The sequence below is a fragment of the Micropterus dolomieu genome, linkage group LG01, assembly GCF_021292245.1.
Source record: "Micropterus dolomieu isolate WLL.071019.BEF.003 ecotype Adirondacks linkage group LG01, ASM2129224v1, whole genome shotgun sequence".
In the NCBI taxonomy this organism is placed as follows: Eukaryota; Metazoa; Chordata; class Actinopteri; order Centrarchiformes; family Centrarchidae; genus Micropterus; species Micropterus dolomieu.
The window spans coordinates 10526024-10538842 of NC_060150.1; the positions used below are offsets into that span (position 1 = coordinate 10526024).

Here is a 12819-nt window from a genome sequence, read left to right on the forward strand (position 1 = left end):
TTTTTGTCATTGGACATCTTTTATTTGCACTATTTAATGTCACATAAACAATTGTCATGACCTTAACTGACATAATTTGTCATTAGTACATACATGTAGATTTAAAATGATTTTCTTTATTTTAACCATACTAGATTGCCTCTACTGCGAATTGTTTTTGGTATGTGTTTATAGTGACATTGTATAACTGACATAATTAATATTTTACTCTACTTTATTGTGTTGTAATGCTGTGTGCTGGATGCAAGAATATATTCTTATCATGCAGAAATAAAGAAAATCATATAGAGGTTTGGTGTGGGGATCAGATTTAAACTCCTACAACTGTCAATTGTCTCGCGCCTTAATAGCACCTGTGGAAGAAATCTTCAAAATAAATACAAATAGAGCTACAAAAGTACAAATAAGCTACATAACCAGAAATAGATGCAGAGGGGAAAACGGAGACAGAGCGTGGTGGAAAGCTGGTTATTAGAGTATGTTGGTCTTGTTTTGATGAGGCCCTCCACTCTTAATGACAGACTACTTTGGCTTCTATCAGTTTGCATTTCTCTCTCTCTTTGGCTTTCCCAGAAAACCACTGAGGTGAAACAGATACAGGCCTAATTGGGGTTTTACAATCATGTCCACGGTATGCATGCACAGACACAGAGCTCTACTTCATCCGGAGATGCCAAAGGTTTAGGAACAGTGTCTGACAAAACACTTGTTTAATAAACCGTTTGAGTACTGCTCGTCCCGCCAATAGAACCACTAATCCAGGATCAGGAATGCTTTTTCCCCTCCTAAATAATAATATCAGTGGTAAGTTACATTACTGGAAACACTTGGAAGTATTCCATTTCTACATGGATTCAAATATTTATGTGCCTTCTGTTGTTAAACTTCAGACTCTAGACACACAGACATGCTGCAAACCCATGTTTACGTGAGACTGCCTGTATGTGTTGAGATTATAGGGGGATCATCAACATGCCACAATAGTCTGGGATGACAGAGGACCAACCACGCTGTCTAATGTGGACATCCCAATAAAGAGAGACTGGGGAATGTTGTGTGGAGGTCCCACTGGCCCTCACTTTGTGTCTGTTCTGGACTTATTTTTATCTTTTAACACACTAAACCGGTATGCGGTATTACATACATTATTAAAATATAACCTTGTGTGCAGTTAAGGCTGGTTTATCTCAAATGAGGCACCCTTTCACTTTAATTCTATGCTTTTTCCTCATCCTCCTAAAACTGCACACTTCCAGTTCACAAGCGTGTGTATGTTTTCTAGAGGTCAGCATTGTGGGTCACGGGGTTGGTGCTCATGTATTGGAGTGATGTCCGGTGGAACGGTAATTAAAAAAAGACACTGACTGTTGACCTATTCATTGTTTGAGTGATGATTATTGCATATTATTGCACTTGTAACGCATGTCTCCAAGCTCTAGTTCACACGATAATGAAGATTTATCAGTGACACACCTAAATCCTTCCAAATGCACAACCAAAATATGATGGTAACATGAGAGAATGTAACCTTCTAACTGTCTAGTATCCCTTTTGTTAAGCTTGAATAGAAATGTAATACTATATTTTATAGATCTCCCGTGTAAAACATCCTTATCCACAGGTTTTATAGGTCAAATAGGACAGTTTTATACAGGTATATCAGTTATTAAATGTAATTTAAAAAAAGATATTTGCCCTGTTTTCACAAGCTGCATGATGACATATCCTCTTGCTATGTGCTCAAGAAGTGTGTTTGTCTCTTTGTACACACATGCATGTATAAATGCCATTATTAATGCTTGGAGCGTATACCTCTCATGATGCTTTTACATTTGTCAAGAGTGGCTCTAAGAAATATTTCTGAAAGTGAGCCACTCTCGTTTATCTACATACTGTACTTATCTGCCATCCCAACCACTTTGACAAATGACCAGTGTGCACTAAGAGACTAGAAAAAGTCCCAGGGACAGCAGTAAAAGAAACCTTTCTGAAGTCACCAACAAGTGAGAGAGAATACATCAACTGGGAGAGCAAATGAGTGAACGAGAAAAACTGAATTTAACATTATTTGCTACTTGCTAAAGCAGAAATAAATCACCATTAAACTGCCCCTAGACATTAAATGTCAGATTATCAAGAGTCATACGAGGAATGTGACACAGTTACATAAGCTGCACATGGAGTTCATGGCCTCCTCTCACTGGTTCTGTTTACATATGTGTTTTAATGCCCATGCAATGCACACAATCATTTCCCCACATCTGTAAATCTTGCGCGCGTTTAATTACTTCAACTAAGGAAGGGGGAAAAAATGCTTAAAGCCTTTGAAGACCTTGGAAGGGAATTCACCAAAGCCGAAGGGAAGGGAGAATTTCACATTTCATGTCTCACAGTGTCACTTTATCAGTGTTTACGGTACATCATGTGAGATTTGAATGGAAGCACTCTCAGCAGTCTCAAGCTTTTGCAGCGTTCCTTTGTTATAAAAAGCATCACTGACTGCCTCAAGGCTCTGTGAGCTCCTCCTCCTTCATCCAATACACCTGTGATGTCCTCTGTATCCCCACTCTTTAGCTAGCCCTCCTTCGGGACAGGACAGCAGTTGAAGTGTCAGGGTAAGTGAGTGACATCTATTTTTATGTTTTGTGTGACCATCTATTTATGTTTGTTTTATTAGCGGTCAGAGTCTGGCTTGGAACCATAACCAAATAAAGAAATATCTCTCAGGTGGAGGTGGATGATCAGTCAGTGCAGGTGGAGCAATAAAAACACACAAGTCAGGTGGGAGGAGCATCATTTTTATTGTTTCTCCTACACTGACTGATTTCTATCATCCGACACCTGAGGAGACAGGTGAGAACAGAGAGAACTGGGTCAAGTTTTCACCGGTAGGCGCAAGATATTTATATGTGTCTGAAAGTGTGTGTGTGTGTAAATGTATTTGTATTAAGTATACAATTAAAATTGTGTGTAAGTGGGTATGTAGTGAATTTAAAAACAAGGAAATACCACAAGCCATGTTGTAGATATATTTTACAAAACAGAATATACGTAAGTTGATGGTTATACAGTAGGAATGACTAACAGTCCAGATGCAAGATGTGATGTTCCTTGTGATGAATTAAACAATTGAGTTTGGTATTTTGGATACTTGGTTGTGCCGTAGTTACCACTTTGTGCAGGGGATGCTGGAATATCCTGTGTACTGTGGAAACACACTTTAAGTAAGCCCGCCACCTGTTGTGACACCTGTGTCTTATTAAGGATTACACCACGCCAATCAAAACACAGAGAACTGACTAAAGCTAAAGCGAGCTTGTTACAGTCATTTAAAACCAGTTTATTGTATCCTGAGGTTTGCCATGTGGCATGTGAAATTCCATTCTCAACACAGAGACAAAGTTATGTTAATAATCTTTTGTAAAAAATTCTTTTGACCTTGACAGGCGTTGTCCTCCTGCATATCCATCTTCTGTGTCTAAGTGCTGTCTGCTGTTGTTGTGGCCGTATTACTTCCTTGTTCTCTGTGGCTACAAACCCAACACCAGCATGACACAGCAAAATGTCAGATTATCAACAGCAGGAATGTGATACTGTTACATGTAAATTTAAAACAATGACAATACCGGTAGCCTACTGAAGGTTACTGTGAAGGGTACTTGGCAACATACTTCAAAGGAGCCATAGGCACAGGGCTTTCGTTAGGTGTTATTTATTAGATGTTAACATTGGCTCTGTTTTCCAAGTTTAAACGCTTAACCACGTGCTGTAGGCACTGGGTTAATAAATACAAATATTAAACTAGAGTGTATTCAGAGATTGCGTACCTTAACCAAACACGCTGATAAACACTCATGGACCACATGAGTTCAAAGATCATGAAATGCCCTTCGTTTGAAGAATATTGTACCTGCGGAGCCCTTCCAGTTACTTCACCAGGTGTTCCACTTATTGGCGTAGCAATCACTGAACACTGCAAGCAATATGGTTGCTTCACTATATTCACAGTCTATAAAGTGTGTAATTTATTCACCTAAATACCTACTTCACCTCTTTGTCCTTCTGTAGTATGAAGTCATTTGTGTTACAGCATGTGTGCTTTATTTGGGGTCCCTATTTAGCTGTATGGACTTTGTAACGGCTGCCAAAGTTGACCACGGATGTTTCCAACCCTTTCGTGTGATCTGACCGCAGTGCTGAGGCAGCTACTTGGATTTGGCAAATGTAATTTTCTGTCATTACAAAGTGTCAGGACTTTGGCCTGTGTTGAGAATTCTGCCCCTTTTGATGGGTTGTTGGCAGGAGAATTGAACAGAATAACTGAAAACATATGGTCCCAGTTTTCCCCAACAGCACTGAACAGTCGCCAAGATCCTTGTACTTCCACTGTATGTCAATGGGACGAGGAAGAACCTGATGCTACGGTGTGTTTATGAAGCATAGCTGTGTACAAATTAGCCAATATAGCTGCAGGAGGCTGGTTATAGAGTTATGTGCCTGTGATTGAGTATTCTGTGTCGTCCTCCCATGGTGGAAATGGTATGCGGTCACTTCATTGTGTGTGATGCTATCTACTGTAGCTTTCATCATCATGCTTGACCTGCACTCATTTCCATTTTACATTTATTCATTTAGCTGACGCTTTTATCCAAAAAAAAAAAAAAAGATCAGAAGAAAAGATCAGATGGATTATCTGCATAATGATCATATTTTTGAAAATGTTTTGGCAGTATTTTGGCAGACACAGAGGACCATATCACTGAAAAATGTGCCAGCAATCAACTGTATCTTAGTCATTTTAGTAACACTTCACATATTTACATTACAGGGTAATTCCATTGTTTGAATCAGGTACCAATAAAATACTTACCAGTTCCTACTGCTACTTAAATGGAGGTATAGTGGAAGAAAACACAACAAGTAGAGAAAAGCATTGGGCAAAATGGTCCTAACAACACTAATATTCTGTGGAACCTATGAATTATGGTTTAACATATTTCACAGTTCCGGATATACATAAACTGCAGGTATATAATGAGGTAACAAAAGGGGCTTTTGGATAAACCCTCAAAACTTGCAGTGGTTACTGAAGAATATATAAAATATATATGGGTTAGGTTCCCAGAACGATGACAGGCCCTCTCACCAATACACCAATGTCATTTTGTGGAGGAAGCTCCAAGTAAAGGGATTCAATTCGTGGAATCACGATGGACGGTTTAAATGCTAGCCCACTGCATTGGTGATATAGCCTCCCAGTTTATGGTCTTTGGAATGACTACAGTGTAGTGGCTGTTCCTTATAGTAATGGATAAAGTACAATAAAAAAACTACTGCTTTAGCCCTTTGCTCATGGCAGGTTTTAGGTACGGTTGCCGCAACAGAAAATCAAAAACTTTTCTTATGAAAGCTTAATTTTGATTCCCTTGTTCCCCAGTGACTTGTTTTCTTTTACTGTATCTACATTTAAGTGCCAATAGAAACTGGTATTCTATTGGCACCTGGTTCATACTGTACAACAAAATTACATAGTATGTTGCAGGCTGTATTTTTCCAGATATTCTGTATTAATTGGACTGTTAAAATATATTTTTCAGAAAATTTTATCTCCGTACACAATGGTCTAAAGGTTGTTTTAAAGCCTTCCCCACAATGCTAGAAACAGAATACTGGTGGAGAAAAGAAAAAGCCCTTTGTTTTAGGCCAAAAACATGAATTAAAATAGTCAAATTTAGGACATTTTGTACTAATAATGTCAGAATCGGGTTTAAACAACTCCACAGTTTGTATGAAGTTGAATGTAAAACTCCTCAGGTTTTTAAAACACCCACATTCCCTCATACAGAGGACATTACCATGGTTTCTTCAATAGTAGCTCCACCCGTGATCATCCATCACTTCAGCTGTTGCTCAGTTTCTTTCTGGAAGTGCATCAAAATTGTTTTACCATACTAGCACAACATGATATGACATGTTATTTCCAAATGTTGATCACTTTTCATGCAACGCGCATTCCTTTCCTCAGCCATGTTTTTCTACAACCTGGTAGGTCAATCCAGGGGCCCCAAATCCCCAGTGGAGCAATGTGGCCCTCAGAGCCCCTTGACCAGGGTGCTTAACCTCAATTAAGTCTCTCGGCATCCAACCGTATGTAACGGCTGTCTATGGAATGCAAAACCTTGCCAGTGAAAGCAGCCAAGTCAGCAAATAACACAGTAATAAAATAATCAAATCAAGTTATAATGGAAGCGATGGCCTGTAATGATATAATTACCTTGAAGGTACCCCACAACATTGTCATGTGCACAGCAGTGGAAATATGTGGGGTAGTAGTGGCTGAAAATTAATCAAATTATTATTTTTGTGGGCTTACAATAGCAGTTAGTTAGTCAAGTTTTCTTCATGTCTTTGGTTCTCCACGGGGATAAAAACAGGAGTCAGTGGTGGCTGAAGGGGGCTTATTATTTGATGTTTTGAGATAATCCAACACTGCATTCCTCTCTGGGGCAACTTCAGCCCAGAGTGTGAAGGTCTGGGAACCTCAATCACATTAGATGGTTTAATCGCTGTAATGCAGACTTGCTGGCTGGAGGCTTGACTTCCACGCTCAGTTTTATCCTCCATGAGTGTATACAGCATCGCTTGATACAGGTTCAACTGTATCAAATATTATACAGGTGTCCTGTTTAATATATTTAAAAATATAATATATCATTGTTACAGCAGTGTAAAATATAGCTTCCTCACTGTCACACTGGCAAACCAAGATGCTAAACAATGTTAACATTGTTAACATACACAAAATAACCACTGTTCAGGTTGCTTAAGGGTTGGATACATGCAAAGTTAACTAAGTCCAAAATCCCCATTTAGAAAAATCCCATGATTTGACCATTTAGCCCCTGGCTTCAGGCTCAGTGAGCAACAGGAATCCAGGTTTGTTTAGCTTGCCTAGATTTGCCTGAGAGCCAGATTCATCATAGGCTGGATGGGCGAGGGAGAGGCAGGGTTGTACTCACTTTTCTGTAAAATGATCCAGACGAACAGCGACTTAATTAATCCATCTCATTAAGGCGCAACATCGAAGGCTTAGTGAGAATCCACAGCCACATAAACAGAGGTAAGTTCATTTTAAGGACATGCCTAGTAATGAGTTTCTTCTGAATGACATTTTCAAAATATTGTGGTATATCGTTCTTTTTGCACGGTTCTATTTATTTTCTACCACTTAACCAAGTAATTTGTGTAACTATGTGTGATCATAATAACTTTGTGCATTGTTGTCTAGAAACAAGGGGAGGCTCGTTTCAAACTATATGACTGGCCACCCCAGGATGCAAGGTCTTCAAATCCAACTAGTACCAATTCAAGCAGACAAAAATGTATTTTCAGAAAGCTGTCCTCCTAAGAATAGAAACTTTTCTAGTATGTGCACTCAGTACAAGTTTGTTTACAGGTTTTCTAAAACAACATTTGAATCAACTTTTTGTCTGGAGAAAAGTTGACACACATGTTGTGCTTACAGGCAGTTTATTTCTTATAGGTATCGATTACTTAATTAATCCCTTTAGGGAAATTCAGTTTTGTTATGACATTAATGAAACTATCAAAATCGGGACCCATGAGGGGGAGTTAAAGTGCAGACACAGGTCAATGTCACATTGTTTGTGCATTTTGTTTGTTTAATTTCAGAAGTTGGTTCAAGCACAATATTATTATCTGTCCTGCAGGAAGGAATAGGTTAGCATTGGGAAACATGCTTATTTGCTTTCTTGCCAAGAGTTAGATGAGGATTTGTGAAGATTGACACCTGTCAGTCCTAACTATGCAGCTGTAGCTAGCAGACTGTTAACTTAGCACACAGACTAAAAGCAGGGAAAAACCATAGACTGGATAAAACAAGTGTATGTAGACACTCTGAAGTCACCCATTGGTTTGTAGCCTTAAATTTGACATTTTGGCTGTCATCATCTTGGTTTTTAGTTCTTAAAAAAAACAAAGTTCTTAAAAAAAACAAAACCTACCCAAAAACAAGTTCACGGTTAGCGAAATGTACACAGTGCAGTGGGTAGGATTCGCCTCTATCCTGATTGATAGATCTCTGTGGTAGTAACATATGCTCATTAAGAAAGTGTTTACTGAGGTGTTAAATCAAGTGAGAAGTAGGGTAATTTTTTCATGGACTCCAATACAGTCAGCCTTTTTTTGGAACCAGTGGAGCTGCCCCGTGGTGGCTATTACAAAGAATGCAGGTTTAAGGTACTTCCACAGTGGATTCACTTTTCAGACCTGGCGATTGCTGCTTGGGAAAAAGAGCCAGCCTGGCTATGTCCAAAAGTTAAAAAAAAAATTAAGGTGCCTCTGAAAACATTCCCATAAAATCTCTAGGAAAGATTATCAGGACCAAATATCTCACCTACCGCAAGCCTCAGGGGAGCACTGTACAGTGTGGACATAAAGCCAGAGGTTCCATTTAAATGACTCCTCTTTTACAGGGTATGTTTTTCACACCGGCTGAAGAGGAAAGGGGTTAAGCCACAGGAATGTTGACCTATTTAGGACATGAGAAGTAAGGTATGGGAAGGAGGTAAGGAGTTATAGGTCTGATGTTGACCACATCAGGACCTCCTCTTTCAAACTTTTCAAACAAGGCAATAAGACCATTTAAATTTCTTAAAGTGTCTTTGACCTGAAAGTTGAGGCAGCAGATTAATGTGTCTCGTATGAATGCACAAAAATTTAGAATTATCTTCCAAATATTGAATTACCATCACCTTTCTTGTCTGATAGTTGGCAGGCTATAATCAAATAGATGGCCTTTTGTTGTCAAACATTCATGCCGTTGAGGTGCTTTTGAGCAAGTCTCCTGCAGGGTAGCTGCACTGTACTGAACCTGACCTCTGACATCCCTCTATGGGGTAAAATAGAAAATCTGTCAGGTAATAATGACATGATCATTTTTTCACTCAATTCAAGTCATTAAGTCATGTAATGAAAACTCATGTTGTGTTGAAGGAATTGTTCAACATTTAAGGAAAGACACTTCTTCATTTTCTTTCTGAGAATGAGATGAGAAGTCCAATATCAATCTCATGTCTGTGCGTTAAGTAAGGAGCTAGAGTCAGGATATGGTTAGCCTATCTTAGCATTAAGACTGGAGGCAAGGGGAAACAGCTAGCCTGGCTCTCATTTACTTCAAAAATATACCTAACACCTCTAAAGCACAGCATGCACAGTAATGTAAAAATGTGCGTTTTTCGGGGAAGTTACGGGTTAAAAGATATTTTATGGCAAAAAGCTAGATGCTGCGACTGCACACAGCTTCCCGGAGTCACTCAAGCTACTCATTGGACATATATGGATATATATATACTGCTGTTGCTCAGGAAATTGTCACAGCATATGACTCCACCTTTACTGCTAATCGAGGTTAAGCACAACCTGACTAGCTCTGTAGTTAGCACACAAAAATAAATTTGTGTGGAACTTCATGTCATTCTCAGAAAGAAAGCAAATAAACACATTTTAAAAAATGTAATATTTCATTAACTTCAGGAAAACGATAGATGAAAGGATTCAGATCCAGTCAGCTAGCATCTAGCAACACAAGCGATTAAAGCAGTTCTTTTAACACTAGAAGGGTATATTTGTTGCCAGTAACTACTTCTCTAAGCCCACAGTGATCCTACATTAGCAGTGTTTGTGTAGCCCTGTCACCTTAGATACCTAGGTTGTGCACCCAGGTCGGCTTACAATTAATGAGCAGGCAGGTGTTAGGTATCTTTTCTGAGGACCCTACGTCAAGAGACACCGCTGCTGCCATAGAGAAACTTGAAACTTTCAGCTTGTCAAATGATCTCTTTAACCAAACCCAAAACTTGACAGACATTGGTTTCTTTGGAATGTTGGTTGTCAAAAGGAGGCAACTACAATTTAAGGACTTCAATGCCCACAGTTCCTTTAACACGACACATTTAAACTACACAAGGCGGGGTCTTGCTTACTAACTCAGATGGTGCATGATGCTTAATATCAAGAGATTACACTGGTGAGTGCAGCTTTCCATCAACAGATCACTTTAAATTTTACCTTTTCATATCTAACACTATTTTGTCATAAGACCCAGACTTATTTTGCATTTGGTAGAGTGTGTGTCTTTGTGTATATTGAAGCCCTTGCTACTCAATATACTGCATGTCTGTAACATGAGTAATTATTTTACTGTGGTATAGTTGCATGTTTGCATGTGTTTTGCACAGTAATTGGATACAGTATGAGCACTCAGTTTGTGTTCATAGAGAGAACGCAAAGCAGATGTCATAATCAATGCTGACTTTTTGCCACTTTCTTTAACATGCTACAATGTTGCTTCCTCTTAAAGATTTTGAAAACGCACTTATACAACAGGATAGGCGCAGGCTGGAGGAGTTTCACAATACCTACCACTGTAAATCAGTGACCCACTGCCCTGGATGCCAGACACCAATAAAAGCAGCCATAAAGCATGCAGAAATTGTGTATGGCTACGGCTGGTCTGAGTTACATGCCGGGGCACCACAATTGCAGGGGGTACAGGTTTTTCAGGACAGAACAATGGCAACTGTATTAAAGGACCCTTAACGGTAGGATTTCATTTGGCCCCTGGGAAGCAAAGCAGAGTCTCCATTTAAAGAGAGGGTAAGCACGCTGTGTGTGTGTGTGTGTGTGTGTGTGTGTGTGTGTGTTAGTATGTGTGTTTGAGTAAAGTGTACATGTAGTTGAAGAATTTGTGCATTGTATGTGATTACAAGACCTTTTACCACTTCCTGACTCTTGACCCTTGACTTTTAGGTATTTTTTTTGGTGGGGGGAGGTCCCTCTACTAATGGGTGTCTAAATTGTGACTTACATTCATGTAGGGACCTAATTGCAGACTTAAGCTATACATAGAAATAGTATAATTTTAACCACTCCATAAGTCTTTTCTTTAATTTAATGGATATCAGTGTTTAGTGATTTTATTAGAATTTACAGTAATTTTGAGGCAGGTTTAAATGTTTTAATAAGGAAGAATAAATCTAAATGTTTTTACATTGTTGCTTGTACACAAAAATGGTTCAAGATTATTAATTTAGCAATATACTGTAATATATAAGTAATTTCCAAGATAGTGGTTGTGGCAATATATTAGCATCCAATCAATTAAGGTTTGTGCTGTTTGCTAAATCCAGTGACAAGTACCACCACCAGGCGTTACCACTTGTCCAATGATGGAGACATGAATATACATCCAGGGCTATAAGTAATAGGGTTGTGCAGAGACACTTCTATTTCAGTATAATTTATTTGGTATACTAAAATCTGACAGGGAAAATACATTAACACATTTTGTGGTCTTGAAGAGAGCTTGGAGGCACTTTCAGGTAGCATAACATGTCATCTACATAATGGCAAATCTTGAATTGGACCTTCAGTGGTTGAGTTTTTATTTCTGATGAATTCATACAGCAGGTGATGCAATGAAAATGGCAAACAGATGGTGATAGTGGACATCCTTGTTGAATTCCTCACTGTAGGCCTAGTGTGAAACAAAGATGTAGTGACAGACGGAATACACGCAGTATAGAATACATGTATCCACTGAATAAATAATATTTTAGAAAGTTTGAGAAGTACAATTAATTTCAGAATACAGCTGATGTGTTGTGTATGGCTGCATATATTCACAAGTCAGAGTGCAAAGATCATCACTTTTGCTTTTACACACCTAGTGATATTACCTAATATGTCTATGCGGTGGAATGCTATTTTCTGAATGAAGTCCTTGGAGCAGAGTATTAGCTGGAGCCTGGACTTTTTACTGTGGCTATAAATGCTCAGCTGAATGAGCACAGGCAATGACACAGCCCATTAAATGTGCTGAGAGAGGTTTGAGGTGGCCTAAATGGTTAGGACGTTGAACCCACAATAAAGTCCATAATTAGGAGCCGAAAGCCAGTGTTTTTCTCAAGTTTTACCAATGGCCTATAAGAGGAAAAAAAGCTGGTGATTTTGAATCCTGGTGGAACAATGTACTGTATCTGTGCATAACCCGGTAAGGCCTCAGTGGAATATGGAGATCAGTTGCCATGTGACAGTGTTGGTATAGAGATCTTTTAGGTGATGTAACATGCTAATATTAACAACACAATGAATGGATTGGTTTGGTTTCATTCTGTCATATACTTACTTACTTACTTACTTTACTTAAAAAAATATACATGAAAAAAATCCAAAACATGAAACACATATTCTATAGATAAGTACTATATATACAAAGGTAAACATACATAAAATAAACAGCTAATTGCAGCTCAGCTTTTGAACAAAATAGAATAGACATTTTTAATGTTTGACAGTTAATCATAAATGTTATAGGTAAGGTTTTAGTATTAGTCTGAATAGATATTAGTCTATTTAGTTAAAATTCTACTCTACTGTATTTGTCCTTATTACAGACAAAGAAGAAAACACATCTTGTGGATGGGGTAGTGAGTGGGTGGGGCACGTGTGCCTTCGATGACGACATCACAATTGGAGGTGGGCCCAGAGAGGCTGCAGGAAGAAAATTTTAAATAATGGCATTAAATCACATTTCTACTTTTACTTGTCATATATTGCACATTGTTTACGGTCAACGGTTGAAATAATTTACATAATGTGTAATGTTTTATAGATGATGTACAAGAGAAATACTCTTATAATACTTTATGTCTACCATGCCCACCACTAACACATAATGTAAATATTAAAGTCTGTGTTAAAATACAGTCATTCAAAATTCGGTTGGGTCGCAACAGG

At 38.5% G+C, this 12819-nt stretch overlaps 1 protein-coding gene across 2 annotated transcripts in view; it reads left to right on the forward strand.

Moving 5' to 3' along the window:
- Nucleotides 1–2598: 2598 nt before the first annotated feature.
- LOC123975129 (sodium- and chloride-dependent GABA transporter 2-like) overlaps nt 2599–12819 on the forward strand; it is a 29620-nt gene continuing 19399 nt past the window's right edge. Inside the window, exon 1 of one of the 2 annotated variants that reach the window (XM_046056359.1) lies at nt 2599–2615. The gene's annotated coding sequence lies outside the window, so the exon portion shown is untranslated. Of the gene's footprint in view, nt 2616–12502; nt 12559–12819 lie in introns of those variants that run through there. The other variant, XM_046056349.1, reaches the window with a different exon arrangement.